The sequence below is a fragment of the Pleurodeles waltl genome, chromosome 8, assembly GCF_031143425.1.
Source record: "Pleurodeles waltl isolate 20211129_DDA chromosome 8, aPleWal1.hap1.20221129, whole genome shotgun sequence".
NCBI classification, from domain to species: Eukaryota; Metazoa; Chordata; class Amphibia; order Caudata; family Salamandridae; genus Pleurodeles; species Pleurodeles waltl.
Genome location: NC_090447.1, coordinates 1,516,346,816 through 1,516,373,931, shown reverse-complemented (window position 1 = coordinate 1,516,373,931; position 27,116 = coordinate 1,516,346,816). Strand labels below are relative to the sequence as shown.

Genomic DNA, 27,116 nt, shown 5'->3' with positions numbered 1-27,116 from the left:
CTTGTCTACAATGATTAAGAAGAAAACGGAGGGACCTGTGAAATAACTGGCCGAAATAGCTCAGTTGGGAGAGTGTTAGACTGAAGATCTAAAGGTCCCTGGTTCAATCCCGGGTTTCGACAAAGACTCAGAAGGCAGCTTGTTAGGCGTGTTTCTTTCTTGGATTCAGCTTCTGGTGACGTTTTATTTAATTGATAAAACCTTTCATCAACCTAATTGACATACCATCAGTACAAGACAGTACGTGTTTTCTATCTTCCTTTGAAAATGGTTTCCACCTCTCTTGCCTTCAGCTTTGACTTCGATTATTTGCCGTTTCTATCTCGATTTTAGGGTAAACTGTAGCCTGCATCATTTTCCATCTAACCTTGGACCAAAGTGTCAGATGATATAGCTTGCTTCCTCATGCCACACATTTCTGTGTATTAGATTGCTAGCCTATTTAGCGTTTAGAAAAAAAGAAATACCTAGCTTGCGCAATAAAAAATAAATTGACTAATTGTGCCCAGTTAGCTGCAGAAGGATACAGCATACTTTAACACATAGATGTACCCTCCTAGTGATTGATCAGATGCCCACTTGTTGCCTACAATGATTAAGAATCATCAGGAAGGTATTCTCTGACAACTGGCCGAAATAGCTCAGTTGGGAGAGCGTTAGACTGAAGATCTAAAGGTCCCTGGTTCAATCCCGGGTTTCGGCAAGGACTGAGCACCTAGCTAATTAGGTGTAGTTCTCTCTTGGAGTCAGCTTCAGTAGTCATTTTAGTTCATAGATGAAACCTTTCAATAACCTGATCGACATACCATCAGTAGAGCACAGCACTTGCGTTCTATCTTCCTTTCAAAATGGCTTCCACCTCTGTTGCCTTCAGCTTTGACTTCCATTATTTCCAGTTTGTATCTTGATTTTAATGTAAAGCTTAGGCTGCATCATCTTCTATTTTCCCATGAACCAAGCTGTCAGATGATATAGCTTGCTTACTCATCCCACACATTTGTGTGCCTATTCAGAGTTTGGAATAAAAGAAGTACCTAGGTTGCGCACCAAAAAAGTAAATGAGTAAATGCACCCAGTTAGCTGCAGAAGGATACCGGAAGTTTAAGACATAGCTGTACCATCAAAGTGAATGATTTGGAGGTGTATGTCTTGTCTACAATGATTAAGAAGAAAACGGAGGGAGCTGTGAAATAACTGGCCGAAATAGCTCAGTTGGGAGAGCGTTAGACTGAAGATCTAAAGGTCCCTGGTTCAATCCCGGGTTTCGGCAAAGACTCAGAAGACAGCCTTTTAGGCGTGTTTCTTTCTTGGATTCAGCTTCTGGTGACGTTTTATTTAATTGATAAAACCTTTCATCAACCTAATTGACATACCATCAGTACAAGACAGTACTTGTTTTCTATCTTCCTTTCAAAATGGATTCCACCTCTCTTGCCTTCAGCTTTGACTTCCATTATTTACTGTTTCTATCTTGATTTTTAGGTAACCCGCAGTCTGCATCAGTCTCCATCTTCCCTTGAACCAAAGTGTCGGATGAAATAGCTTGCTTACTCATGCCACACATTTCTGTGCATTAGATTGCTAGCCTATTTAGAGTTTAGAAAAAAAGAAATACCTAGCTTGCAGAATAAAAAACAAATTCCCTAATTACACCCAGTTAACTGGAGAAGGATACAACAAAGTTTAAGACATAGCTGTACCCTCACAGTGAATGATTTAGACTTCTGTGTCTTGTCTACAATGATTAAAAATGATACGGAAAGCTTTTCATGACACCTGGCTAAAATATCTCAGTTGGGAGAATGTTAGACTAAAGATAAAAAAGGTCCTTGGTTCAATCCTGGGTTGTGCCAAAGACCAAGCACTCAGCTTGTTAGGCATGTTTCTTTCTTGGAGTCACTCTCAAGTGACATTTTATTTCATTGATAAAAACTTGCATCAACCTGATCGACATGCCATCGGTACAAAAGAGAACTTATTTTCTATCTTCCTTTCAAAATGGCTTCCACCTCTCTTGCCTTCAGCTTTGACTTCCATTATTTCCCGTTTCTATCTTGATTTTAATGTAAACCCTAGCCGGCGTCATCTTCCATTTTCCCATGAGCCAAACTGTCAGATGATATAGCTTGCTTGGTCATGCCACACATTTCTGTTTATGAGAGTGGTAGCCTATTCAGAGTTTAGAAAAAAAGAAGTACCTACCTCGCGTAGCAAAAAAGTAAAGGAGTAATTGCCCCCAGTTAGCTACAGAAGGATACAGCAAAGTGTAACACATAGCTGTACCCTCACAGTGAATGATTGCGACTTATATTTCTTGTCTACAATGATTAACAATAATAAGGAAGGCACTGTGAAAAAACGGGCTGAAAGAGCTCAGTTGCGAGGACGTCAAACTTTAGATCTAAGGGTCCCTGGTTAAATCCTTGGTTTGGTCAAAGACTGAGCAGCTAGTTCGTCAGGCAAGTTTCTTTTTTGGAGTCAGCTTCCGGTGACGTTTTATTTAATTAATAAAACCTTTCATCAACCTAATTGACATACCATCAGTACAAGACAGTACGTGTTTTCTATCTTTCTTTGAAAATGGATTCCACCTCTCTTGCCTTCAGCTTTGACTTCCATTATTTGCCGTTTCTATCTCGATTTTAGGGTAAACTGTAGCCTGCATCATTTTCCATCTAACCTTGGACCAAAGTGTCAGATGATATAGCTTGCTTCCTCATGCCACACATTTCTGTGTATTAGATTGCTAGCCTATTTAGCGTTTAGAAAAAAAGAAATACCTAGCTTGCGCAATAAAAAATAAATTGACTAATTGTGCCCAGTTAGCTGCAGAAGGATACAGCATACTTTAACACATAGATGTACCCTCCTAGTGATTGATCAGATGCCCACTTGTTGCCTGCAATGATTAAGAATCATCAGGAAGGTATTCTCTGACAACTGGCCGAAATAGCTCATTTGGGAGAGCGTTAAACTGAAGATCTAAAGCTCTCTGGTTCAATCCCGGGTTTTGGCAAGGACTGAGCACCTAGCTAATTAGGTGTAGTTCTCTCTTGGAGTCAGCTTCAGTAGACATTTTAGTTCATAGATGAAACCTTTTAATAACCTGTTCGACATACCATCAGTAGAGCACAGCACTTGCGTTCTATCTTCCTTTCAAAATGGCTTCCACCTCTCTTGCCTTCAGCTTTGACTTCCATTATTTCCAGTTTCTATCTTGATTTTAATGTAAACCTTAGGCTGCATCATCTTACATTTTCCCATGAACCAAGCTGTCAGATGATATAGCTTGCTTACTCATCCCACACATTTGTGTGCCTATTCAGAGTTTGGAATAAAAGAAGTACCTAGGTTGCGCACCAAAAAAGTAAATGAGTAATTGCACCCAGTTAGCTGCAGAAGGATACCGGAAGTTTAAGACATAGCTGTTCCCTCAAAGTGAATGATTTCGAGGTGTATGTCTTGTCTACAATGATTAAGAAGAATACGGAGGGACCTGTGAAATAAGTGGCCGAAATAGCTCAGTTGGGAGAGCGTTAGATTGAAGATCTAAAGGTCCCTGGTTCAATCCCGGGTTTTGGCAAGGACTGAGCACCTAGCTAATTAGGTGTAGTTCTCTCTTGGAGTCAGCTTCAGTAGACATTTTAGTTCATAGATGAAACCTTTTAATAACCTGATCAACATACCATCAGTAGAGCACAGCACTTGCGTTCTATCTTCCTTTCAAAATGGCTTCCACCTCTGTTGCCTTCAGCTTTGACTTCCATTATTTCCAGTTTCTATCTTGATTTTAATTTAAAGCTTAGGCTGCATCATCTTCCATTTTCCCATGAACCAAGCTGTCAGATGATATAGCTTGCTTACTCATCCCACACATTTGTGTGCCTATTCAGAGTTTGGAATAAAAGAAGTACCTAGGTTGCGCACCAAAAAAGTAAATGAGTAATTGCACCCAGTTAGCTGCAGAAGGATACCGGAAGTTTAAGACATAGCTGTACCCTCAAAGTGAATGATTTCGGGGTGTATGTCTTGTCTACAATGATTAAGAAAAATACGGAGGGACCTGCGCAATAAGTGGCCGAAATAGCTCAGTTGGGAGAGCGTTAGACTGAAGATCTAAAGGTCCCTGGTTCAATCCCGGGTTTCGGCAAAGACTCAGAAGGCAGCTTGTTAGGCGTGTTTCTTTCTTGGATTCAGCTTCTGGTGACATTTTATTTAATTGATAAAATCTTTCATCAACCTAATTGACATACCATCAGTACAAGACAGTACTTGTTTTCTATCTTCCTTTCAAAATGGATTCCACCTCTCTTGCCTTCAGCTTTGACTTCCATTATTTACTGTTTCTGTCTTGATTTTAGGGTAAACTGTAGCCTGCATCATTTTCCATCTAACCTTGGACCAAAGTGTCAGATGATATAGCTTGCTTCCTCATGCCACACATTTCTGTGTATTAGATTGCTAGCCTATTTAGCGTTTAGAAAAAAAGAAATACCTAGCTTGCGCAATAAAAAATAAATTGACTAATTGTGCCCAGTTAGCTGCAGAAGGATACAGCATACTTTAACACATAGATGTACCCTCCTAGTGATTGATCAGATGCCCACTTGTTGCCTACAATGATTAAGAATCATCAGGAAGGTATTCTCTGACAACTGGCCGAAATAGCTCAGTTGGGAGAGCGTTAGACTGAAGATCTAAAGGTCCCTGGTTCAATCGCGGGTTTCGGCAAGGACTGAGCACCTAGCTAATTAGGTGTAGTTCTCTCTTGGAGTCAGCTTCAGTAGACATTTTAGTTCATAGATGAAACCTTTTAATAACCTGATCGACATACCATCAGTAGAGCACAGCACTTGCGTTCTATCTTCCTTTCAAAATGGCTTCCACCTCTCTTGCCTTCAGCTTTGACTTCCATTATTTCCAGTTTCTATCTTGATTTTAATGTAAAGCTTAGGCTGCATCATCTTCCATTTTCCCATGAACCAAGCTGTCAGATGATATAGCTTGCTTACTCATCCCACACATTTGTGTGCCTATTCAGAGTTTGGAATAAAAAAAAAGTACCTAGGTTGCGCACCAAAAAAGTAAATGAGTAATTTCACCCAGTTAGCTGCAGAAGGATACCGGAAGTTTAAGACATAGCTGTACCCTCAAAGTGAATGATTTCGAGGTGTATGTCTTGTCTACAATGATTAAGAAGAAAACGGAGGGACCTGTGAAATAACTGGCCGAAATAGCTCAGTTGGGAGAGCGTTAGACTGAAGATCTAAAGGTCCCTGGTTCAATCCCGGGTTTCGGCAAAGACTCAGAAGACAGCTTTTTAGGCGTGTTTCTTTCTTGGATTCAGCTTCTGGTGACGTTTTATTTAATTGATAAAACCTTTCATCAACCTAATTGACATACCATCAGTACAAGACAGTACTTGTTTTCTAACTTCCTTTCAAAATGGATTCCACCTCTCTTGCCTTCAGCTTTGACTTCCATTATTTACTGTTTCTATCTTGATTTTTAGGTAACCCGCAGTCTGCATCAGTCTCCATCTTCCCTTGAACCAAAGTGTCGGATGAAATAGCTTGCTTACTCATGCCACACATTTCTGTGCATTAGATTGCTAGCCTATTTAGAGTTTAGAAAAAAAGAAATACCTAGCTTGCACAATAAAAAACGAATTCCCTAATTACACCCAGTTAACTGGAGAAGGATACAGCAAAGTTTAAGACATAGCTGAACCCTCACAGTGAATGATTTAGACTTCTGTGTCTTGTCTACAATGATTAAAAATGATACTGAAAGGTTTTCATGACACCTGGCTAAAATATCTCAGTTGGGAGAATGTTAGACTAAAGATAAAAAAGGTCCTTGGTTCAATCCTGGGTTGTGCCAAAGACCAAGCACTCAGCTTGTTAGGCATGTTTCTTTCTTGGAGTCACTCTCAAGTGACATTTTATTTCATTGATAAAAACTTGCATCAACCTGATCGACATGCCATCGGTACAAAAGAGCACTTATTTTCTATCTTCCTTTCAAAATGGCTTCCACCTCTCTTGCCTTCAGCTTTGACTTCCATTATTTCCCGTTTGTATCTTGATTTTGATGTAAACCGTAGGCGGCGTCATCTTCCATTTTCCCATGAGCCAAACTGTCAGATGATATAGCTTGCTTAGTCATGCCACACATTTCTGTTTATGAGAGTGGTAGCCTATTCAGAGTTTAGAAAAAAAGAAGTACCTAGCTCGCGTAGCAAAAAAGTAAAGGAGTAATTGCCCCCAGTTAGCTACAGAAGGATACAGCAAAGTGTAACACATAGCTGTACCCTCACAGTGAATGATTGCGACTTATATTTCTTGTCTACAATGATTAACAATAATAAGGAAGGCACTGTGAAAAAACGGGCTGAAAGAGCTCAGTTGCGAGGACGTCAAACTTTAGATCTAAGGGTCCCTGGTTAAAGCCTTGGTTTGGTCAAAGACTGAGCAGCTAGTTCGTCATGCAAGTTTCTTTTTTGGAGTCAGCTTCCGGTGACGTTTTATTTAATTAATAAAACCTTTCATCAACCTAATTGACATACCATCAGTACAAGACAGTACGTGTTTTCTATCTTCCTTTGAAAATGGATTCCACCTCTCTTGCCTTCAGCTTTGACTTCCATTATTTGCCGTTTCTATCTCGATTTTAGGGTAAACTGTAGCCTGCATCATTTTCCATCTAACCTTGGACCAAAGTGTCAGATGATATAGCTTGCTTCCTCATGCCACACATTTCTGTGTATTAGATTGCTAGCCTATTTAGCGTTTAGAAAAAAAGAAATACCTAGCTTGCGCAATAAAAAATAAATTGACTAATTGTGCCCAGTTAGCTGCAGAAGGATACAGCATACTTTAACACATAGATGTACCCTCCTAGTGATTGATCAGATGCCCACTTGTTGCCTGCAATGATTAAGAATCATCAGGAAGGTATTCTCTGACAACTGGCCGAAATAGCTCATTTGGGAGAGCGTTAAACTGAAGATCTAAAGCTCTCTGGTTCAATCCCGGGTTTTGGCAAGGACTGAGCACCTAGCTAATTAGGTGTAGTTCTCTCTTGGAGTCAGCTTCAGTAGACATTTTAGTTCATAGATGAAACCTTTTAATAACCTGTTCAACATACCATCAGTAGAGCACAGCACTTGCGTTCTATCTTCCTTTCAAAATGGCTTCCACCTCTCTTGCCTTCAGCTTTGACTTCCATTATTTCCAGTTTCTATCTTGATTTTAATGTAAACCTTAGGCTGCATCATCTTCCATTTTCCCATGAACCAAGCTGTCAGATGATATAGCTTGCTTACTCATCCCACACATTTGTGTGCCTATTCAGAGTTTGGAATAAAAGAAGTACCTAGGTTGCGCACCAAAAAAGTAAATGAGTAATTGCACCCAGTTAGCTGCAGAAGGATACCGGAAGTTTAAGACATAGCTGTACCCTCAAAGTGAATGATTTCGGGGTGTATGTCTTGTCTACAATGATTAAGAAAAATACGGAGGGACCTGCGCAATAAGTGGCTGAAATAGCTCAGTTGGGAGAGCGTTAGACTGAAGATCTAAAGGTCCCTGGTTCAATCCCGGGTTTCGGCAAAGACTCAGAAGACAGCTTGTTAGGCGTGTTTCTTTCTTGGATTCAGCTTCTGGTGACGTTTTATTTAATTGATAAAACCTTTCATCAACCTAATTGACATACCATCAGTACAAGACAGTACGTGTTTTCTATCTTCCTTTGAAAATGGTTTCCACCTCTCTTGCCTTCAGCTTTGACTTCCATTATTTACTGTTTCTGTCTTGATTTTTAGGTAACCCGCAGTCTGCATCAGTCTCCATCTTCCCTTGAACCAAAGTGTCGGATGAAATAGCTTGCTTACTCATGCCACACATTTCTGTGCATTAGATTGCTAGCCTATTTAGAGTTTAGAAAAAAAGAAATACCTAGCTTGCACAATAAAAAACGAATTCCCTAATTACACCCAGTTAACTGGAGAAGGATACAGCAAAGTTTAAGACATAGCTGTACCCTCACAGTGAATGATTTAGACTTCTGTGTCTTGTCTACAATGATTAAAAATGATACGGAAAGCTTTTCATGACACCTGGTTTAAATATCTCAGTTGGGAGAATGTTAGACTAAAGATAAAAAAAGGTCCTTGGTTCAATCCTGGGTTGTGCCAAAGACCAAGCACTCAGCTTGTTAGGCATGTTTCTTTCTTGGAGTCACTCTCAAGGGACATTTTATTTCATTGATAAAAACTTGCATCAACCTGATCGACATGCCATCGGTACAAAAGAGCACTTATTTTCTATCTTCCTTTCAAAATGGCTTCCACCTCTCTTGCCTTCAGCTTTGACTTCCATTATTTCCCGTTTGTATCTTGATTTTGATGTAAACCGTAGGCGGCGTCATCTTCCATTTTCCCATGAGCCAAACTGTCAGATGATATAGCTTGCTTAGTCATGCCACACATTTCTGTTTATGAGAATGGTAGCCTATTCAGAGTTTAGAAAAAAAGAAGTACCTAGCTCGCGTAGCAAAAAAGTAAAGGAGTAATTGCCCCCAGTTAGCTACAGAAGGATACAGCAAAGTGTAACACATAGCTGTACCCTCACAGTGAATGATTGCGACTTATATTTCTTGTCTACAATGATTAATAATAATAAGGAAGGCACTGTGAAAAAACGGGCTGAAAGAGCTCAGTTGCGAGGACGTCAAACTTTAGATCTAAGGGTCCCTGGTTAAATTCTTGGTTTGGTCAAAGACTGAGCAGCTAGTTCGTCAGGCAAGTTTCTTTTTTGGAGTCAGCTTCCGGTGACGTTTTATTTAATTAATAAAACCTTTCATCAACCTAATTGACATACCATCAGTACAAGACAGTACGTGTTTTCTATCTTCCTTTGAAAATGGATTCCACCTCTCTTGCCTTCAGCTTTGACTTCCATTATTTCCCGTTTCTATCTCGATTTTAGGGTAAACTGTAGCCTGCATCATTTTCCATCTAACCTTGGACCAAAGTGTCAGATGATATAGCTTGCTTCCTCATGCCACACATTTCTGTGTATTAGATTGCTAGCCTATTTAGCGTTTAGAAAAAAAGAAATACCTAGCTTGCGCAATAAAAAATAAATTGACTAATTGTGCCCAGTTAGCTGCAGAAGGATACAACATACTTTAACACATAGATGTACCCTCCTAGTGATTGATCAGATGCCCACTTGTTGCCTACAATGATTAAGAATCATCAGGAAGGTATTCTTTGACAACTGGCCGAAATAGCTCAGTTTGGAGAGCGGTAGTCTGAAGATCTAAAGGTCCCTGGTTCTATCCCGGGTTTTGGCAAGGACTGAGCACCTAGCTAATTAGGTGTAGTTCTCTCTTGGAGTCAGCTTCAGTAGACATTTTAGTTCATAGATGAAACCTTTCAATAACCTGATCGACATACCATCAGTAGAGCACAGCACTTGCGTTCTATCTTCCTTTGAAAATGGCTTCCACCTCTCTTGCCTTCAGCTTTGACTTCCATTATTTCCAGTTTCTATCTTGATTTTAATGTAAAGCTTAGGCTGCATCATCTTCTATTTTCCCATGAACCAAGCTGTCAGATGATATAGCTTGCTTACTCAGCCCACACATTTGTGTGCCTATTCAGAGTTTGGAATAAAAGAAGTACCTAGGTTGCGCACCAAAAAAGTAAATGAGTAAATGCACCCAGTTAGCTGCAGAAGGATACCGGAAGTTTAAGACATAGCTGTACCCTCAAAGTGAATGATTTCGAGGTGTATGTCTTGTCTACAATGATTAAGAAGAAAACGGAGGGACCTGTGAAATAACTGGCCGAAATAGCTCAGTTGGGAGAGTGTTAGACTGAAGATCTAAAGGTCCCTGGTTCAATCCCGGGTTTCGACAAAGACTCAGAAGGCAGCTTGTTAGGCGTGTTTCTTTCTTGGATTCAGCTTCTGGTGACGTTTTATTTAATTGATAAAACCTTTCATCAACCTAATTGACATACCATCAGTACAAGACAGTACGTGTTTTCTATCTTCCTTTGAAAATGGTTTCCACCTCTCTTGCCTTCAGCTTTGACTTCGATTATTTGCCGTTTCTATCTCGATTTTAGGGTAAACTGTAGCCTGCATCATTTTCCATCTAACCTTGGACCAAAGTGTCAGATGATATAGCTTGCTTCCTCATGCCACACATTTCTGTGTATTAGATTGCTAGCCTATTTAGCGTTTAGAAAAAAAGAAATACCTAGCTTGCGCAATAAAAAATAAATTGACTAATTGTGCCCAGTTAGCTGCAGAAGGATACAGCATACTTTAACACATAGATGTACCCTCCTAGTGATTGATCAGATGCCCACTTGTTGCCTACAATGATTAAGAATCATCAGGAAGGTATTCTCTGACAACTGGCCGAAATAGCTCAGTTGGGAGAGCGTTAGACTGAAGATCTAAAGGTCCCTGGTTCAATCCCGGGTTTCGGCAAGGACTGAGCACCTAGCTAATTAGGTGTAGTTCTCTCTTGGAGTCAGCTTCAGTAGACATTTTAGTTCATAGATGAAACCTTTCAATAACCTGATCGACATACCATCAGTAGAGCACAGCACTTGCGTTCTATCTTCCTTTCAAAATGGCTTCCACCTCTGTTGCCTTCAGCTTTGACTTCCATTATTTCCAGTTTGTATCTTGATTTTAATGTAAAGCTTAGGCTGCATCATCTTCTATTTTCCCATGAACCAAGCTGTCAGATGATATAGCTTGCTTACTCATCCCACACATTTGTGTGCCTATTCAGAGTTTGGAATAAAAGAAGTACCTAGGTTGCGCACCAAAAAAGTAAATGAGTAAATGCACCCAGTTAGCTGCAGAAGGATACCGGAAGTTTAAGACATAGCTGTACCATCAAAGTGAATGATTTGGAGGTGTATGTCTTGTCTACAATGATTAAGAAGAAAACGGAGGGAGCTGTGAAATAACTGGCCGAAATAGCTCAGTTGGGAGAGCGTTAGACTGAAGATCTAAAGGTCCTTGGTTCAATCCCGGGTTTCGGCAAAGACTCAGAAGACAGCCTTTTAGGCGTGTTTCTTTCTTGGATTCAGCTTCTGGTGACGTTTTATTTAATTGATAAAACCTTTCATCAACTTAATTGACATACCATCAGTACAAGACAGTACTTGTTTTCTATCTTCCTTTCAAAATGGATTCCACCTCTCTTGCCTTCAGCTTTGACTTCCATTATTTACTGTTTCTATCTTGATTTTTAGGTAACCCGCAGTCTGCATCAGTCTCCATCTTCCCTTGAACCAAAGTGTCGGATGAAATAGCTTGCTTACTCATGCCACACATTTCTGTGCATTAGATTGCTAGCCTATTTAGAGTTTAGAAAAAAAGAAATACCTAGCTTGCAGAATAAAAAACAAATTCCCTAATTACACCCAGTTAACTGGAGAAGGATACAACAAAGTTTAAGACATAGCTGTACCCTCACAGTGAATGATTTAGACTTCTGTGTCTTGTCTACAATGATTAAAAATGATACGGAAAGCTTTTCATGACACCTGGCTAAAATATCTCAGTTAGGATAATGTTAGACTAAAGATAAAAAAGGTCCTTGGTTCAATCCTGGGTTGTGCCAAAGACCAAGCACTCAGCTTGTTAGGCATGTTTCTTTCTTGGAGTCACTCTCAAGTGACATTTTATTTCATTGATAAAAACTTGCATCAACCTGATCGACATGCCATCGGTACAAAAGAGAACTTATTTTCTATCTTCCTTTCAAAATGGCTTCCACCTCTCTTGCCTTCAGCTTTGACTTCCATTATTTCCCGTTTCTATCTTGATTTTAATGTAAACCCTAGCCGGCGTCATCTTCCATTTTCCCATGAGCCAAACTGTCAGATGATATAGCTTGCTTGGTCATGCCACACATTTCTGTTTATGAGAGTGGTAGCCTATTCAGAGTTTAGAAAAAAAGAAGTACCTACCTCGCGTAGCAAAAAAGTAAAGGAGTAATTGCCCCCAGTTAGCTACAGAAGGATACAGCAAAGTGTAACACATAGCTGTACCCTCACAGTGAATGATTGCGACTTATATTTCTTGTCTACAATGATTAACAATAATAAGGAAGGCACTGTGAAAAAACGGGCTGAAAGAGCTCAGTTGCGAGGACGTCAAACTTTAGATCTAAGGGTCCCTGGTTAAATCCTTGGTTTGGTCAAAGACTGAGCAGCTAGTTCGTCAGGCAAGTTTCTTTTTTGGAGTCAGCTTCCGGTGACGTTTTATTTAATTAATAAAACCTTTCATCAACCTAATTGACATACCATCAGTACAAGACAGTACGTGTTTTCTATCTTTCTTTGAAAATGGATTCCACCTCTCTTGCCTTCAGCTTTGACTTCCATTATTTGCCGTTTCTATCTCGATTTTAGGGTAAACTGTAGCCTGCATCATTTTCCATCTAACCTTGGACCAAAGTGTCAGATGATATAGCTTGCTTCCTCATGCCACACATTTCTGTGTATTAGATTGCTAGCCTATTTAGCGTTTAGAAAAAAAGAAATACCTAGCTTGCGCAATAAAAAATAAATTGACTAATTGTGCCCAGTTAGCTGCAGAAGGATACAGCATACTTTAACACATAGATGTACCCTCCTAGTGATTGATCAGATGCCCACTTGTTGCCTGCAATGATTAAGAATCATCAGGAAGGTATTCTCTGACAACTGGCCGAAATAGCTCATTTGGGAGAGCGTTAAACTGAAGATCTAAAGCTCTCTGGTTCAATCCCGGGTTTTGGCAAGGACTGAGCACCTAGCTAATTAGGTGTAGTTCTCTCTTGGAGTCAGCTTCAGTAGACATTTTAGTTCATAGATGAAACCTTTTAATAACCTGTTCGACATACCATCAGTAGAGCACAGCACTTGCGTTCTATCTTCCTTTCAAAATGGCTTCCACCTCTCTTGCCTTCAGCTTTGACTTCCATTATTTCCAGTTTCTATCTTGATTTTAATGTAAACCTTAGGCTGCATCATCTTACATTTTCCCATGAACCAAGCTGTCAGATGATATAGCTTGCTTACTCATCCCACACATTTGTGTGCCTATTCAGAGTTTGGAATAAAAGAAGTACCTAGGTTGCGCACCAAAAAAGTAAATGAGTAATTGCACCCAGTTAGCTGCAGAAGGATACCGGAAGTTTAAGACATAGCTGTACCCTCAAAGTGAATGATTTCGAGGTGTATGTCTTGTCTACAATGATTAAGAAGAATACGGAGGGACCTGTGAAATAAGTGGCCGAAATAGCTCAGTTGGGAGAGCGTTAGATTGAAGATCTAAAGGTCCCTGGTTCAATCCCGGGTTTTGGCAAGGACTGAGCACCTAGCTAATTAGGTGTAGTTCTCTCTTGGAGTCAGCTTCAGTAGACATTTTAGTTCATAGATGAAACCTTTTAATAACCTGATCAACATACCATCAGTAGAGCACAGCACTTGCGTTCTATCTTCCTTTCAAAATGGCTTCCACCTCTGTTGAATTCAGCTTTGACTTCCATTATTTCCAGTTTCTATCTTGATTTTAATTTAAAGCTTAGGCTGCATCATCTTCCATTTTCCCATGAACCAAGCTGTCAGATGATATAGCTTGCTTACTCATCCCACACATTTGTGTGCCTATTCAGAGTTTGGAATAAAAGAAGTACCTAGGTTGCGCACCAAAAAAGTAAATGAGTAATTGCACCCAGTTAGCTGCAGAAGGATACCGGAAGTTTAAGACATAGCTGTACCCTCAAAGTGAATGATTTCGGGGTGTATGTCTTGTCTACAATGATTAAGAAAAATACGGAGGGACCTGCGCAATAAGTGGCCGAAATAGCTCAGTTGGGAGAGCGTTAGACTGAAGATCTAAAGGTCCCTGGTTCAATCCCGGGTTTCGGCAAAGACTCAGAAGGCAGCTTGTTAGGCGTGTTTCTTTCTTGGATTCAGCTTCTGGTGACATTTTATTTAATTGATAAAATCTTTCATCAACCTAATTGACATACCATCAGTACAAGACAGTACTTGTTTTCTATCTTCCTTTCAAAATGGATTCCACCTCTCTTGCCTTCAGCTTTGACTTCCATTATTTACTGTTTCTGTCTTGATTTTAGGGTAAACTGTAGCCTGCATCATTTTCCATCTAACCTTGGACCAAAGTGTCAGATGATATAGCTTGCTTCCTCATGCCACACATTTCTGTGTATTAGATTGCTAGCCTATTTAGCGTTTAGAAAAAAAGAAATACCTAGCTTGCGCAATAAAAAATAAATTGACTAATTGTGCCCAGTTAGCTGCAGAAGGATACAGCATACTTTAACACATAGATGTACCCTCCTAGTGATTGATCAGATGCCCACTTGTTGCCTACAATGATTAAGAATCATCAGGAAGGTATTCTCTGACAACTGGCCGAAATAGCTCAGTTGGGAGAGCGTTAGACTGAAGATCTAAAGGTCCCTGGTTCAATCGCGGGTTTCGGCAAGGACTGAGCACCTAGCTAATTAGGTGTAGTTCTCTCTTGGAGTCAGCTTCAGTAGACATTTTAGTTCATAGATGAAACCTTTTAATAACCTGATCGACATACCATCAGTAGAGCACAGCACTTGCGTTCTATCTTCCTTTCAAAATGGCTTCCACCTCTCTTGCCTTCAGCTTTGACTTCCATTATTTCCAGTTTCTATCTTGATTTTAATGTAAAGCTTAGGCTGCATCATCTTCCATTTTCCCATGAACCAAGCTGTCAGATGATATAGCTTGCTTACTCATCCCACACATTTGTGTGCCTATTCAGAGTTTGGAATAAAAAAAAAGTACCTAGGTTGCGCACCAAAAAAGTAAATGAGTAATTTCACCCAGTTAGCTGCAGAAGGATACCGGAAGTTTAAGACATAGCTGTACCCTCAAAGTGAATGATTTCGAGGTGTATGTCTTGTCTACAATGATTAAGAAGAAAACGGAGGGACCTGTGAAATAACTGGCCGAAATAGCTCAGTTGGGAGAGTGTTAGACTGAAGATCTAAAGGTCCCTGGTTCAATCCCGGGTTTCGGCAAAGACTCAGAAGACAGCTTGTTAGGCGTGTTTCTTTCTTGGATTCAGCTTCTGGTGACGTTTTATTTAATTGATAAAACCTTTCATCAACCTAATTGACATACCATCAGTACAAGACAGTACTTGTTTTCTATCTTCCTTTCAAAATGGATTCCACCTCTCTTGCCTTCAGCTTTGACTTCCATTATTTACTGTTTCTATCTTGATTTTTAGGTAACCCGCAGTCTGCATCAGTCTCCATCTTCCCTTGAACCAAAGTGTCGGATGAAATAGCTTGCTTACTCATGCCACACATTTCTGTGCATTAGATTGCTAGCCTATTTAGAGTTTAGAATAAAAGAAATACCTAGCTTGCACAATAAAAAACGAATTCCCTAATTACACCCAGTTAACTGGAGAAGGATACAGCAAAGTTTAAGACATAGCTGAACCCTCACAGTGAATGATTTAGACTTCTGTGTCTTGTCTACAATGATTAAAAATGATACTGAAAGGTTTTCATGACACCTGGCTAAAATATCTCAGTTGGGAGAATGTTAGACTAAAGATAAAAAAGGTCCTTGGTTCAATCCTGGGTTGTGCCAAAGACCAAGCACTCAGCTTGTTAGGCATGTTTCTTTCTTGGAGTCACTCTCAAGTGACATTTTATTTCATTGATAAAAACTTGCATCAACCTGATCGACATGCCATCGGTACAAAAGAGCACTTATTTTCTATCTTCCTTTCAAAATGGCTTCCACCTCTCTTGCCTTCAGCTTTGACTTCCATTATTTCCCGTTTGTATCTTGATTTTGATGTAAACCGTAGGCGGCGTCATCTTCCATTTTCCCATGAGCCAAACTGTCAGATGATATAGCTTGCTTAGTCATGCCACACATTTCTGTTTATGAGAGTGGTAGCCTATTCAGAGTTTAGAAAAAAAGAAGTACCTAGCTCGCGTAGCAAAAAAGTAAAGGAGTAATTGCCCCCAGTTAGCTACAGAAGGATACAGCAAAGTGTAACACATAGCTGTACCCTCACAGTGAATGATTGCGACTTATATTTCTTGTCTACAATGATTAACAATAATAAGGAAGGCACTGTGAAAAAACGGGCTGAAAGAGCTCAGTTGCGAGGACGTCAAACTTTAGATCTAAGGGTCCCTGGTTAAAGCCTTGGTTTGGTCAAAGACTGAGCAGCTAGTTCGTCATGCAAGTTTCTTTTTTGGAGTCAGCTTCCGGTGACGTTTTATTTAATTAATAAAACCTTTCATCAACCTAATTGACATACCATCAGTACAAGACAGTACGTGTTTTCTATCTTCCTTTGAAAATGGATTCCACCTCTCTTGCCTTCAGCTTTGACTTCCATTATTTGCCGTTTCTATCTCGATTTTAGGGTAAACTGTAGCCTGCATCATTTTCCATCTAACCTTGGACCAAAGTGTCAGATGATATAGCTTGCTTCCTCATGCCACACATTTCTGTGTATTAGATTGCTAGCCTATTTAGCGTTTATAAAAAAAGAAATACCTAGCTTGCGCAATAAAAAATAAATTGACTAATTGTGCCCAGTTAGCTGCAGAAGGATACAGCATACTTTAACACATAGATGTACCCTCCTAGTGATTGATCAGATGCCCACTTGTTGCCTGCAATGATTAAGAATCATCAGGAAGGTATTCTCTGACAACTGGCCGAAATAGCTCATTTGGGAGAGCGTTAAACTGAAGATCTAAAGCTCTCTGGTTCAATCCCGGGTTTTGGCAAGGACTGAGCACCTAGCTAATTAGGTGTAGTTCTCTCTTGGAGTCAGCTTCAGTATACATTTTAGTTCATAGATGAAACCTTTTAATAACCTGTTCAACATACCATCAGTAGAGCACAGCACTTGCGTTCTATCTTCCTTTCAAAATGGCTTCCACCTCTCTTGCCTTCAGCTTTGACTTCCATTATTTCCAGTTTCTATCTTGATTTTAATGTAAACCTTAGGCTGCATCATCTTCCATTTTCCCATGAACCAAGCTGTCAGATGATATAGCTTGCTTACTCATCCCACACATTTGTGTGCCTATTCAGAGTTTGGAATAAAAGAAGAACCTAGGTTGCGCACCAAAAAAGTAAATGAGTAATTGCACCCAGTTAGCTGCAGAAGGATACCGGAAGTTTAAGACATAGCTGTACCCTCAAAGTGAATGATTTCGGGGTGTATGTCTTGTCTACAATGATTAAGAAAAATACGGAGGGACCTGCGCAATAAGTGGCCGAAATAGCTCAGTTGGGAGAGCGTTAGACTGAAGATCTAAAGGTCCCTGGTTCAATCCCGGGTTTCGGCAAAGACTCAGAAGACAGCTTGTTAGGCGTGTTTCTTTCTTGGATTCAGCTTCTGGTGACGTTTTATTTAATTGATAAAACCTTTCATCAACCTAATTGACATACCATCAGTACAAGACAGTACGTGTTTTCTATCTTCCTTTGAAAATGGTTTCCACCTCTCTTGCCTTCAGCTTTGACTTCCATTATTTACTGTTTCTGTCTTGATTTTTAGGTAACCCGCAGTCTGCATCAGTCTCCATCTTCCCTTGAACCAAAGTGTCGGATGAAATAGCTTGCTTACTCATGCCACACATTTCTGTGCATTAGATTGCTAGCCTATTTAGAGTTTAGAAAAAAAGAAATACCTAGCTTGCACAATAAAAAACGAATTCCCTAATTACACCCAGTTAACTGGAGAAGGATACAGCAAAGTTTAAGACATAGCTGTACCCTCACAGTGAATGATTTAGACTTCTGTGTCTTGTCTACAATGATTAAAAATGATACGGAAAGCTTTTCATGACACCTGGTTTAAATATCTCAGTTGGGAGAATGTTAGACTAAAGATAAAAAAAGGTCCTTGGTTCAATCCTGGGTTGTGCCAAAGACCAAGCACTCAGCTTGTTAGGCATGTTTCTTTCTTGGAGTCACTCTCAAGGGACATTTTATTTCATTGATAAAAACTTGCATCAACCTGATCGACATGCCATCGGTACAAAAGAGCACTTATTTTCTATCTTCCTTTCAAAATGGCTTCCACCTCTCTTGCCTTCAGCTTTGACTTCCATTATTTCCCGTTTGTATCTTGATTTTGATGTAAACCGTAGGCGGCGTCATCTTCCATTTTCCCATGAGCCAAACTGTCAGATGATATAGCTTGCTTAGTCATGCCACACATTTCTGTTTATGAGAATGGTAGCCTATTCAGAGTTTAGAAAAAAAGAAGTACCTAGCTCGCGTAGCAAAAAAGTAAAGGAGTAATTGCCCCCAGTTAGCTACAGAAGGATACAGCAAAGTGTAACACATAGCTGTACCCTCACAGTGAATGATTGCGACTTATATTTCTTGTCTACAATGATTAATAATAATAAGGAAGGCACTGTGAAAAAACGGGCTGAAAGAGCTCAGTTGCGAGGACGTCAAACTTTAGATCTAAGGGTCCCTGGTTAAATTCTTGGTTTGGTCAAAGACTGAGCAGCTAGTTCGTCAGGCAAGTTTCTTTTTTGGAGTCAGCTTCCGGTGACGTTTTATTTAATTAATAAAACCTTTCATCAACCTAATTGACATACCATCAGTACAAGACAGTACGTGTTTTCTATCTTCCTTTGAAAATGGATTCCACCTCTCTTGCCTTCAGCTTTGACTTCCATTATTTCCCGTTTCTATCTCGATTTTAGGGTAAACTGTAGCCTGCATCATTTTCCATCTAACCTTGGACCAAAGTGTCAGATGATATAGCTTGCTTCCTCATGCCACACATTTCTGTGTATTAGATTGCTAGCCTATTTAGCGTTTAGAAAAAAAGAAATACCTAGCTTGCGCAATAAAAAATAAATTGACTAATTGTGCCCAGTTAGCTGCAGAAGGATACAACATACTTTAACACATAGATGTACCCTCCTAGTGATTGATCAGATGCCCACTTGTTGCCTACAATGATTAAGAATCATCAGGAAGGTATTATTTGACAACTGGCCGAAATAGCTCAGTTGGGAGAGCGTTAGACTGAAGATCTAAAGGTCTCTGGTTCAATCCCGGGTTTTGGCAAGGAGTGAGCACCTAGCTAATTAGGTGTAGTTCTCTCTTGGAGTCAGCTTCAGTAGACATTTTAGTTCATAGATGAAACCTTTCAATAACCTGATCGACATACCATCAGTAGAGCACAGCACTTGCGTTCTATCTTCCTTTGAAAATGGCTTCCACCTCTCTTGCCTTCAGCTTTGACTTCCATTATTTCCAGTTTCTATCTTGATTTTAATGTAAAGCTTAGGCTGCATCATCTTCTATTTTCCCATGAACCAAGCTGTCAGATGATATAGCTTGCTTACTCATCCCACACATTTGTGTGCCTATTCAGAGTTTGGAATAAAAGAAGTACCTAGGTTGCGCACCAAAAAAGTAAATGAGTAAATGCACCCAGTTAGCTGCAGAAGGATACCGGAAGTTTAAGACATAGCTGTACCCTCAAAGTGAATGATTTCGAGGTGTATGTCTTGTCTACAATGATTAAGAAGAAAACGGAGGGACCTGTGAAATAACTGGCCGAAATAGCTCAGTTGGGAGAGTGTTAGACTGAAGATCTAAAGGTCCCTGGTTCAATCCCGGGTTTCGACAAAGACTCAGAAGGCAGCTTGTTAGGCGTGTTTCTTTCTTGGATTCAGCTTCTGGTGACGTTTTATTTAATTGATAAAACCTTTCATCAACCTAATTGACATACCATCAGTACAAGACAGTACGTGTTTTCTATCTTCCTTTGAAAATGGTTTCCACCTCTCTTGCCTTCAGCTTTGACTTCGATTATTTGCCGTTTCTATCTCGATTTTAGGGTAAACTGTAGCCTGCATCATTTTCCATCTAACCTTGGACCAAAGTGTCAGATGATATAGCTTGCTTCCTCATGCCACACATTTCTGTGTATTAGATTGCTAGCCTATTTAGCGTTTAGAAAAAAAGAAATACCTAGCTTGCGCAATAAAAAATAAATTGACTAATTGTGCCCAGTTAGCTGCAGAAGGATACAGCATACTTTAACACATAGATGTACCCTCCTAGTGATTGATCAGATGCCCACTTGTTGCCTACAATGATTAAGAATCATCAGGAAGGTATTCTCTGACAACTGGCCGAAATAGCTCAGTTGGGAGAGCGTTAGACTGAAGATCTAAAGGTCCCTGGTTCAATCCCGGGTTTCGGCAAGGACTGAGCACCTAGCTAATTAGGTGTAGTTCTCTCTTGGAGTCAGCTTCAGTAGACATTTTAGTTCATAGATGAAACCTTTGAATAACCTGATCGACATACCATCAGTAGAGCACAGCACTTGCGTTCTATCTTCCTTTCAAAATGGCTTCCACCTCTGTTGCCTTCAGCTTTGACTTCCATTATTTCCAGTTTCTATCTTGATTTTAATGTAAAGCTTAGGCTGCATCATCTTCTATTTTCCCATGAACCAAGCTGTCAGATGATATAGCTTGCTTACTCATCCCACACATTTGTGTGCCTATTCAGAGTTTGGAATAAAAGAAGTACCTAGGTTGCGCACCAAAAAAGTAAATGAGTAAATGCACCCAGTTAGCTGCAGAAGGATACCGGAAGTTTAAGACATAGCTGTACCATCAAAGTGAATGATTTGGAGGTGTATGTCTTGTCTACAATGATTAAGAAGAAAACGGAGGGAGCTGTGAAATAACTGGCCGAAATAGCTCAGTTGGGAGAGCGTTAGACTGAAGATCTAAAGGTCCCTGGTTCAATCCCGGGTTTCGGCAAAGACTCAGAAGACAGCTTTTTAGGCGTGTTTCTTTCTTGGATTCAGCTTCTGGTGACGTTTTATTTAATTGATAAAACCTTTCATCAACCTAATTGACATACCATCAGTACAAGACAGTACTTGTTTTCTATCTTCCTTTCAAAATGGATTCCACCTCTCTTGCCTTCAGCTTTGACTTCCATTATTTACTGTTTCTATCTTGATTTTTAGGTAACCCGCAGTCTGCATCAGTCTCCATCTTCCCTTGAACCAAAGTGTCGGATGAAATAGCTTGCTTACTCATGCCACACATTTCTGTGCATTAGATTGCTAGCCTATTTAGAGTTTAGAAAAAAAGAAATACCTAGCTTGCAGAATAAAAAACAAATTCCCTAATTACACGCAGTTAACTGGAGAAGGATACAACAAAGTTTAAGACATAGCTGTACCCTCACAGTGAATGATTTAGACTTCTGTGTCTTGTCTACAATGATTAAAAATGATACGGAAAGCTTTTCATGACACCTGGCTAAAATATCTCAGTTAGGATAATGTTAGACTAAAGATAAAAAAGGTCCTTGGTTCAATCCTGGGTTGTGCCAAAGACCAAGCACTCAGCTTGTTAGGCATGTTTCTTTCTTGGAGTCACTCTCAAGTGACATTTTATTTCATTGATAAAAACTTGCATCAACCTGATCGACATGCCATCGGTACAAAAGAGAACTTATTTTCTATCTTCCTTTCAAAATGGCTTCCACCTCTCTTGCCTTCAGCTTTGACTTCCATTATTTCCCGTTTCTATCTTGATTTTAATGTAAACCGTAGCCGGCGTCATCTTCCATTTTCCCATGAGCCAAACTGTCAAATGATATAGCTTGCTTGGTCATGCCACACATTTCTGTTTATGAGAGTGGTAGCCTATTCAGAGTTTAGAAAAAAAGAAGTACCTACCTCGCGTAGCAAAAAAGTAAAGGAGTAATTGCCCCCAGTTAGCTACAGAAGGATACAGCAAAGTGTAACACATAGCTGTACCCTCACAGTGAATGATTGCGACTTATATTTCTTGTCTACAATGATTAACAATAATAAGGAAGGCACTGTGAAAAAACGGGCTGAAAGAGCTCAGTTGTGAGGACGTCAAACTTTAGATCTAAGGGTCCCTGGTTCAATCCCGGGTTTCGACAAAGACTCAGAAGGCAGCTTGTTAGGCGTGTTTCTTTCTTGGATTCAGCTTCTGGTGACGTTTTATTTAATTGATAAAACCTTTCATCAACCTAATTGACATACCATCAGTACAAGACAGTACGTGTTTTCTATCTTCCTTTGAAAATGGTTTCCACCTCTCTTGCCTTCAGCTTTGACTTCGATTATTTGCCGTTTCTATCTCGATTTTAGGGTAAACTGTAGCCTGCATCATTTTCCATCTAACCTTGGACCAAAGTGTCAGATGATATAGCTTGCTTCCTCATGCCACACATTTCTGTGTATTAGATTGCTAGCCTATTTAGCGTTTAGAAAAAAAGAAATACCTAGCTTGCGCAATAAAAAATAAATTGACTAATTGTGCCCAGTTAGCTGCAGAAGGATACAGCATACTTTAACACATAGATGTACCCTCCTAGTGATTGATCAGATGCCCACTTGTTGCCTACAATGATTAAGAATCATCAGGAAGGTATTCTCTGACAACTGGCCGAAATAGCTCAGTTGGGAGAGCGTTAGACTGAAGATCTAAAGGTCCCTGGTTCAATCCCGGGTTTCGGCAAGGACTGAGCACCTAGCTAATTAGGTGTAGTTCTCTCTTGGAGTCAGCTTCAGTAGACATTTTAGTTCATAGATGAAACCTTTCTATAACCTGATCGACATACCATCAGTAGAGCACAGCACTTGCGTTCTATCTTCCTTTCAAAATGGCTTCCACCTCTGTTGCCTTCAGCTTTGACTTCCATTATTTCCAGTTTCTATCTTGATTTTAATGTAAAGCTTAGGCTGCATCATCTTCTATTTTCCCATGAACCAAGCTGTCAGATGATATAGCTTGCTTACTCATCCCACACATTTGTGTGCCTATTCAGAGTTTGGAATAAAAGAAGTACCTAGGTTGCGCACCAAAAAAGTAAATGAGTAAATGCACCCAGTTAGCTGCAGAAGGATACCGGAAGTTTAAGACATAGCTGTACCATCAAAGTGAATGATTTGGAGGTGTATGTCTTGTCTACAATGATTAAGAAGAAAACGGAGGGACCTGTGAAATAACTGGCCGAAATAGCTCAGTTGGGAGAGCGTTAGACTGAAGATCTAAAGGTCCCTGGTTCAATCCCGGGTTTCGGCAAAGACTCAGAAGACAGCTTTTTAGGCGTGTTTCTTTCTTGGATTCAGCTTCTGGTGACGTTTTATTTAATTGATAAAACCTTTCATCAACCTAATTGACATACCATCAGTACAAGACAGTACTTGTTTTCTATCTTCCTTTCAAAATGGATTCCACCTCTCTTGCCTTCAGCTTTGACTTCCATTATTTACTGTTTCTATCTTGATTTTTAGGTAACCCGCAGTCTGCATCAGTCTCCATCTTCCCTTGAACCAAAGTGTGGGATGAAATAGCTTGCTTACTCATGCCACACATTTCTGTGCATTAGATTGCTAGCCTATTTAGAGTTTAGAAAAAAAGAAATACCTAGCTTGCAGAATAAAAAACAAATTCCCTAATTACACCCAGTTAACTGGAGAAGGATACAACAAAGTTTAAGACATAGCTGTACCCTCACAGTGAATGATTTAGACTTCTGTGTCTTGTCTACAATGATTAAAAATGATACGGAAAGCTTTTCATGACACCTGGCTAAAATATCTCAGTTAGGATAATGTTAGACTAAAGATAAAAAAGGTCCTTGGTTCAATCCTGGGTTGTGCCAAAGACCAAGCACTCAGCTTGTTAGGCATGTTTCTTTCTTGGAGTCACTCTCAAGTGACATTTTATTTCATTGATAAAAACTTGCATCAACCTGATCGACATGCCATCGGTACAAAAGAGAACTTATTTTCTATCTTCCTTTCAAAATGGCTTCCACCTCTCTTGCCTTCAGCTTTGACTTCCATTATTTCCCGTTTCTATCTTGATTTTAATGTAAACCGTAGCCGGCGTCATCTTCCATTTTCCCATGAGCCAAACTGTCAAATGATATAGCTTGCTTGGTCATGCCACACATTTCTGTTTATGAGAGTGGTAGCCTATTCAGAGTTTAGAAAAAAAGAAGTACCTACCTCGCGTAGCAAAAAAGTAAAGGAGTAATTGCCCCCAGTTAGCTACAGAAGGATACAGCAAAGTGTAACACATAGCTGTACCCTCACAGTGAATGATTGCGACTTATATTTCTTGTCTACAATGATTAACAATAATAAGGAAGGCACTGTGAAAAAACGGGCTGAAAGAGCTCAGTTGCGAGGACGTCAAACTTTAGATCTAAGGGTCCCTGGTTAAATCCTTGGTTTGGTCAAAGACTGAGCAGCTAGTTCGTCAGGCAAGTTTCTTTTTTGGAGTCAGCTTCCGGTGACGTTTTATTTAATTAATAAAACCTTTCATCAACCTAATTGACATACCATCAGTACAAGACAGTACGTGTTTTCTATCTTCCTTTGAAAATGGATTCCACCTCTCTTGCCTTCAGCTTTGACTTCCATTATTTGCCGTTTCTATCTCGATTTTAGGGTAAACTGTAGCCTGCATCATTTTCCATCTAACCTTGGACCAAAGTGTCAGATGATATAGCTTGCTTCCTCATGCCACACATTTCTGTGTATTAGATTGCTAGCCTATTTAGCGTTTAGAAAAAAAGAAATACCTAGCTTGCGCAATAAAAAATAAATTGACTAATTGTGCCCAGTTAGCTGCAGAAGGATACAGCATACTTTAACACATAGATGTACCCTCCTAGTGATTGATCAGATGCCCACTTGTTGCCTACAATGATTAAGAATCATCAGGAAGGTATTCTTTGACAACTGGCCGAAATAGCTCAGTTGGGAGAGCGTTAGACTGAAGATCTAAAGGTCCCTGGTTCTATCCCGGGTTTTGGCAAGGACTGAGCACCTAGCTAATTAGGTGTAGTTCTCTCTTGGAGTCAGCTTCAGTAGACATTTTAGTTCATAGATGAAACCTTTCAATAACCTGATCGACATACCATCAGTAGAGCACAGCACTTGCGTTCTATCTTCCTTTGAAAATGGCTTCCACCTCTCTTGCCTTCAGCTTTGACTTCCATTATTTCCAGTTTCTATCTTGATTTTAATGTAAAGCTTAGGCTGCATCATCTTCTATTTTCCCATGAACCAAGCTGTCAGATGATATAGCTTGCTTACTCAGCCCACACATTTGTGTGCCTATTCAGAGTTTGGAATAAAAGAAGTACCTAGGTTGCGCACCAAAAAAGTAAATGAGTAAATGCACCCAGTTAGCTGCAGAAGGATACCGGAAGTTTAAGACATAGCTGTACCCTCAAAGTGAATGATTTCGAGGTGTATGTCTTGTCTACAATGATTAAGAAGAAAACGGAGGGACCTGTGAAATAACTGGCCGAAATAGCTCAGTTGGGAGAGTGTTAGACTGAAGATCTAAAGGTCCCTGGTTCAATCCCGGGTTTCGACAAAGACTCAGAAGGCAGCTTGTTAGGCGTGTTTCTTTCTTGGATTCAGCTTCTGGTGACGTTTTATTTAATTGATAAAACCTTTCATCAACCTAATTGACATACCATCAGTACAAGACAGTACGTGTTTTCTATCTTCCTTTGAAAATGGTTTCCACCTCTCTTGCCTTCAGCTTTGACTTCGATTATTTGCCGTTTCTATCTCGATTTTAGGGTAAACTGTAGCCTGCATCATTTTCCATCTAACCTTGGACCAAAGTGTCAGATGATATAGCTTGCTTCCTCATGCCACACATTTCTGTGTATTAGATTGCTAGCCTATTTAGCGTTTAGAAAAAAAGAAATACCTAGCTTGCGCAATAAAAAATAAATTGACTAATTGTGCCCAGTTAGCTGCAGAAGGATACAGCATACTTTAACACATAGATGTACCCTCCTAGTGATTGATCAGATGCCCACTTGTTGCCTACAATGATTAAGAATCATCAGGAAGGTATTCTCTGACAACTGGCCGAAATAGCTCAGTTGGGAGAGTGTTAGACTGAAGATCTAAAGGTCCCTGGTTCAATCCCGGGTTTCGGCAAGGACTGAGCACCTAGCTAATTAGGTGTAGTTCTCTCTTGGAGTCAGCTTCAGTAGACATTTTAGTTCATAGATGAAACCTTTCAATAACCTGATCGACATACCATCAGTAGAGCACAGCACTTGCGTTCTATCTTCCTTTCAAAATGGCTTCCACCTCTGTTGCCTTCAGCTTTGACTTCCATTATTTCCAGTTTGTATCTTGATTTTAATGTAAAGCTTAGGCTGCATCATCTTCTATTTTCCCATGAACCAAGCTGTCAGATGATATAGCTTGCTTACTCATCCCACACATTTGTGTGCCTATTCAGAGTTTGGAATAAAAGAAGTACCTAGGTTGCGCACCAAAAAAGTAAATGAGTAAATGCACCCAGTTAGCTGCAGAAGGATACCGGAAGTTTAAGACATAGCTGTACCATCAAAGTGAATGATTTGGAGGTGTATGTCTTGTCTACAATGATTAAGAAGAAAACGGAGGGAGCTGTGAAATAACTGGCCGAAATAGCTCAGTTGGGAGAGCGTTAGACTGAAGATCTAAAGGTCCCTGGTTCAATCCCGGGTTTCGGCAAAGACTCAGAAGACAGCCTTTTAGGCGTGTTTCTTTCTTGGATTCAGCTTCTGGTGACGTTTTATTTAATTGATAAAACCTTTCATCAACCTAATTGACATACCATCAGTACAAGACAGTACTTGTTTTCTATCTTCCTTTCAAAATGGATTCCACCTCTCTTGCCTTCAGCTTTGACTTCCATTATTTACTGTTTCTATCTTGATTTTTAGGTAACCCGCAGTCTGCATCAGTCTCCATCTTCCCTTGAACCAAAGTGTCGGATGAAATAGCTTGCTTACTCATGCCACACATTTCTGTGCATTAGATTGCTAGCCTATTTAGAGTTTAGAAAAAAAGAAATACCTAGCTTGCAGAATAAAAAACAAATTCCCTAATTACACCCAGTTAACTGGAGAAGGATACAACAAAGTTTAAGACATAGCTGTACCCTCACAGTGAATGATTTAGACTTCTGTGTCT

At 39.9% G+C, this 27,116-nt stretch overlaps 17 non-coding genes across 17 annotated transcripts; all 17 read left to right on the top strand.

Annotated features, from left to right (window-relative positions):
• The first annotated feature begins 630 nt into the window (after positions 1 to 630).
• TRNAF-GAA (transfer RNA phenylalanine (anticodon GAA)) lies at positions 631 to 703 on the top strand. The gene has a single exon. It is a non-coding gene; the product is annotated as a tRNA-Phe (tRNA).
• Positions 704 to 1,197: 494 nt separating this feature from the next.
• On the top strand, positions 1,198 to 1,270 carry TRNAF-GAA (transfer RNA phenylalanine (anticodon GAA)). Its single transcript has one exon. It is a non-coding gene; the product is annotated as a tRNA-Phe (tRNA).
• Positions 1,271 to 3,510: 2,240 nt separating this feature from the next.
• On the top strand, positions 3,511 to 3,583 carry TRNAF-GAA (transfer RNA phenylalanine (anticodon GAA)). Its single transcript has one exon. It is a non-coding gene; the product is annotated as a tRNA-Phe (tRNA).
• A 494-nt stretch (positions 3,584 to 4,077) lies between these two features.
• Positions 4,078 to 4,150, top strand: TRNAF-GAA (transfer RNA phenylalanine (anticodon GAA)). The gene has a single exon. It is a non-coding gene; the product is annotated as a tRNA-Phe (tRNA).
• Positions 4,151 to 5,227: 1,077 nt separating this feature from the next.
• On the top strand, positions 5,228 to 5,300 carry TRNAF-GAA (transfer RNA phenylalanine (anticodon GAA)). The gene has a single exon. It is a non-coding gene; the product is annotated as a tRNA-Phe (tRNA).
• A 5,135-nt stretch (positions 5,301 to 10,435) lies between these two features.
• Positions 10,436 to 10,508, top strand: TRNAF-GAA (transfer RNA phenylalanine (anticodon GAA)). The gene has a single exon. It is a non-coding gene; the product is annotated as a tRNA-Phe (tRNA).
• Positions 10,509 to 11,002: 494 nt separating this feature from the next.
• TRNAF-GAA (transfer RNA phenylalanine (anticodon GAA)) lies at positions 11,003 to 11,075 on the top strand. The gene has a single exon. It is a non-coding gene; the product is annotated as a tRNA-Phe (tRNA).
• A 2,240-nt stretch (positions 11,076 to 13,315) lies between these two features.
• On the top strand, positions 13,316 to 13,388 carry TRNAF-GAA (transfer RNA phenylalanine (anticodon GAA)). The gene has a single exon. It is a non-coding gene; the product is annotated as a tRNA-Phe (tRNA).
• Positions 13,389 to 13,882: 494 nt separating this feature from the next.
• On the top strand, positions 13,883 to 13,955 carry TRNAF-GAA (transfer RNA phenylalanine (anticodon GAA)). Its single transcript has one exon. It is a non-coding gene; the product is annotated as a tRNA-Phe (tRNA).
• Positions 13,956 to 15,032: 1,077 nt separating this feature from the next.
• On the top strand, positions 15,033 to 15,105 carry TRNAF-GAA (transfer RNA phenylalanine (anticodon GAA)). Its single transcript has one exon. It is a non-coding gene; the product is annotated as a tRNA-Phe (tRNA).
• Positions 15,106 to 17,345: 2,240 nt separating this feature from the next.
• Positions 17,346 to 17,418, top strand: TRNAF-GAA (transfer RNA phenylalanine (anticodon GAA)). Its single transcript has one exon. It is a non-coding gene; the product is annotated as a tRNA-Phe (tRNA).
• Positions 17,419 to 20,240: 2,822 nt separating this feature from the next.
• TRNAF-GAA (transfer RNA phenylalanine (anticodon GAA)) lies at positions 20,241 to 20,313 on the top strand. The gene has a single exon. It is a non-coding gene; the product is annotated as a tRNA-Phe (tRNA).
• Positions 20,314 to 20,807: 494 nt separating this feature from the next.
• TRNAF-GAA (transfer RNA phenylalanine (anticodon GAA)) lies at positions 20,808 to 20,880 on the top strand. The gene has a single exon. It is a non-coding gene; the product is annotated as a tRNA-Phe (tRNA).
• A 1,673-nt stretch (positions 20,881 to 22,553) lies between these two features.
• TRNAF-GAA (transfer RNA phenylalanine (anticodon GAA)) lies at positions 22,554 to 22,626 on the top strand. The gene has a single exon. It is a non-coding gene; the product is annotated as a tRNA-Phe (tRNA).
• Positions 22,627 to 23,120: 494 nt separating this feature from the next.
• On the top strand, positions 23,121 to 23,193 carry TRNAF-GAA (transfer RNA phenylalanine (anticodon GAA)). The gene has a single exon. It is a non-coding gene; the product is annotated as a tRNA-Phe (tRNA).
• A 2,821-nt stretch (positions 23,194 to 26,014) lies between these two features.
• On the top strand, positions 26,015 to 26,087 carry TRNAF-GAA (transfer RNA phenylalanine (anticodon GAA)). Its single transcript has one exon. It is a non-coding gene; the product is annotated as a tRNA-Phe (tRNA).
• A 494-nt stretch (positions 26,088 to 26,581) lies between these two features.
• Positions 26,582 to 26,654, top strand: TRNAF-GAA (transfer RNA phenylalanine (anticodon GAA)). The gene has a single exon. It is a non-coding gene; the product is annotated as a tRNA-Phe (tRNA).
• Positions 26,655 to 27,116: the final 462 nt, after the last annotated feature.